This window comes from Drosophila hydei, unplaced genomic scaffold (genome assembly GCF_003285905.1).
Source record: "Drosophila hydei strain 15085-1641.00,03,60 unplaced genomic scaffold, DhydRS2 tig00000141-arrow-arrow-pilon, whole genome shotgun sequence".
NCBI classification, from domain to species: domain Eukaryota; kingdom Metazoa; phylum Arthropoda; class Insecta; order Diptera; family Drosophilidae; genus Drosophila; species Drosophila hydei.
In genome coordinates, this window is record NW_022045676.1 from 1 (window position 1) to 3,059 (window position 3,059).

A 3,059-nucleotide genomic window follows, 5' to 3' on the forward strand; every position below is an offset into this window, starting at 1 on the left:
ATACGAAAGTATAGACAATTACAGCATGCGTACGTATACCGTTAGCATGCACTACTCATAGGTTTATTATACTATTGGTATATATGTAGTATATATTCAGTGTTACTACTAGAATTTATTAATAAATGTATTTTATTTTAAATACAAGCTAAGCTAACGATCATTTAAGTAAATATTAAAGCATTTTTAGGTACATTTAACTCTGTTTCTAAGTCATTTGTTTATTCCAATAACATTATTAATTGGGAATCCTTAAAAATAGGTTCGATGTATTATGTGTATATACATACATATGCATATATTAGTCAATGCTTCTTAATTTAGAAAAAAAAGTAGAATAAATTTTAAGCGGACGTAAACTAAATAATAAACGAACTGTTCAAATATATATGAACATGTTCAGAATATATTTGACACTAAAACAGGTATAAGTGATTAATGTAGACTAATTTACTTCAAATCTTAAATTGAACGTTATATTATTTAAAATATTGATGATTTACTTCATTTCTTAAATTTAATCTTATATTATTTAGAATATATTCTCAGATATTAATGGGTAAACGGTATAATCCTTAGTTTTGTTTTATTTTTTAATAGAACAAAATACATATTTTTTAAGAAATATTCCAGGCACGCTTTGTGTCATTTTGTACTAATTATATGGATCACATTTTTCTCATTTCATTTTATTTCATGACATTTCATTTCATGACATTTTATCAGATTTGGGTTAGAGTATTCTATTACTATTGGACGACTCTGTGCTTCCTTCGCCTTTTCCCGTTTCTGTTGTTTCTACAAGCAATTTATAGGGTATTTCGATACAATCATTGTCATCGCGGCTGCTTTCCGTATCATTCAAATGCGAATTGCCAGTATTATAGACGCTGCCAATATTTTCAGATTGCTTGTTCTTTAGATTTTTGGATATTCGCTTTATTCGTTTGGCGCTTTTTACCCGGTTCAAAATACTTTGGATCCAAGATCAATGGCATACTTCGTCGACCATTTCGCATAACATGAATGCTGCCGTGTGGCAACGATTCAGTTCGTGACGGAGCTAATGAGCCATCAGTCATTGACATCATGCCAAAATGTCGCATCATAGCAATCGCCTCCTTCTCCACGGTGCTTTTGTCATCCCAATCTGACATTGTCGCGTGCTCACCTAACGGCTTAGTGCCAGCTATCATTTGAATACGCTCCATCATGGCCAGACTGGCGCCTATTTCCTTTGACTTTGTGCTTCGATCTTTCTCAATCTCCGCATTCCGCTCCGCTCTTCCCGTTTAGCCAAATACTCGTAAGTTGACTTTGGACGCGGAGTAAAGTCTTGCTTTTGCTTGGCTTCATACGCTAGCTGTCCATGTATTAAATTGAAATCAGGCTGTAAATCGACCAAATCATCCTCGAAGTTTGTTGATGGAGCCCAGGCTATTTTATTTGCTAAATTTATATATATATTAGTAGGGAACCAAACGCTGTCGGTGCAAATGGATTGTCTACGAGTGTCTACCCCCGTCAACATAACCTTGTTCTTTTTATTTTGCATACAACCGACACATGTATGCAGGTATGCATATTTGCATTTGTATATGTATGCATGTGTGCGTGTATGTATAGTTGAGTTCAGTTGCATTGCCGGCTAAATTACAACTAACTATGTAGTTAACCAGTAACAAGACCGCTACAAGCCTTTAACACGCACTTTGAGCTTTATAAGACACTTACTTATTGATATAAATAATTTAAAATCCAATTCTTAATAAAAAAATTCTCATACAAATTATTTACAATTTCTTTGAATTTAATTTCATAAATTCTAGAGTTGTCTATCTCTACAAAAGCAGAACGCGTTTTGGTCTTATTTAGCTAGTTTATCGAATACCACATGAAATTATCATGTAAGTTTAACAATTTTAAAGAAACAAAATAAAACCAAATTATTTATACATTTATAGAGCTACATAAATTAATAAATAATTTATTTTTTTGCAAAGGTATAGTTTTTTACCCCGCATATGAATGTACAACTAAAATCAGACACAATGTACATATATTTATCTCGCTCTAACATCATGAATTACTATGCGCAATACAACAAAACGCCGAAAGAATTGCGCCAAAACAGTCGAAAAGCGAAAAGAACATAGAAAAGAATGAAAGTTTATGGCCGCGAAGCTAATCTTTAATACATGAAGTTTGCGCACATATATGTATACCTAAAGCACCGGTAAATATATAATTATCATCAATTAAATGCTCAACTTACCGTTTTCAAAATGCGATTGCACTGCGGTGCGGCGTTTTATTTGCACACCTTTTGTTTATGTTACACAAGATAATCTACACACCAAGCCACAAACATTTACATTTAGTGACCACAATTTTTAAATATTGGTATTTAGGCACATATTAAACGTATTAATTTTGGGAGAGTTTTCTAAAAGGCCGCCGTCGCCTTTTGCACATTTGGCAAATTTAGCGGCGAGTGTGACAGTGCGTGCGAACAGAAAAATGCAAATTTTGATGGAATGTGGATGTGGAGGTTAGTCGACTATTTACAAAAATACTGTAAATACTAAAACTTAATATCAATGAAGGTAATATCGATTATTTTCCAGTTAGGCGGCAAAACGTATTTTCTTTAAATGGGGGCTGGCGATTGATTTAAGTTACTACAATTTTTTATTATCTAAGAATGGTGTTCGAAATATTTTTTATTTCTGAAGCAAGTTTATCTGTATGAACGATCAAATTTACCATTGTTCATTGTTCCAATAGCCTTGCAATTGCTGAAAGGGCCTTAACGGGTTATTAGGCAATTTATAATCTACAGACTCTTAATACTCTTATATATTTGTTGCAGGCAAAGAGTTGCAATATTTTGGCCACACCTTTTTCTCTTCACCCACACTTTAGAAGCCTACTTCATCATATTTCGCAGGCTAGTCTAATGATGACATCCTTTTTTCAACATTGTCGGTTACTCCTGCCTGTCTTCAATACTACACTCATGCGCATTGCGGCTGAAACAGCCGGTCATGATTTTTATT

General features: G+C 33.4%; 1 pseudogene; it reads right to left on the minus strand.

Annotated features, from left to right (window-relative positions):
- Positions 1-902: 902 nt before the first annotated feature.
- On the minus strand, positions 903-1,531 carry LOC115482912 (annotated as a pseudogene).
- Positions 1,532-3,059: the final 1,528 nt, after the last annotated feature.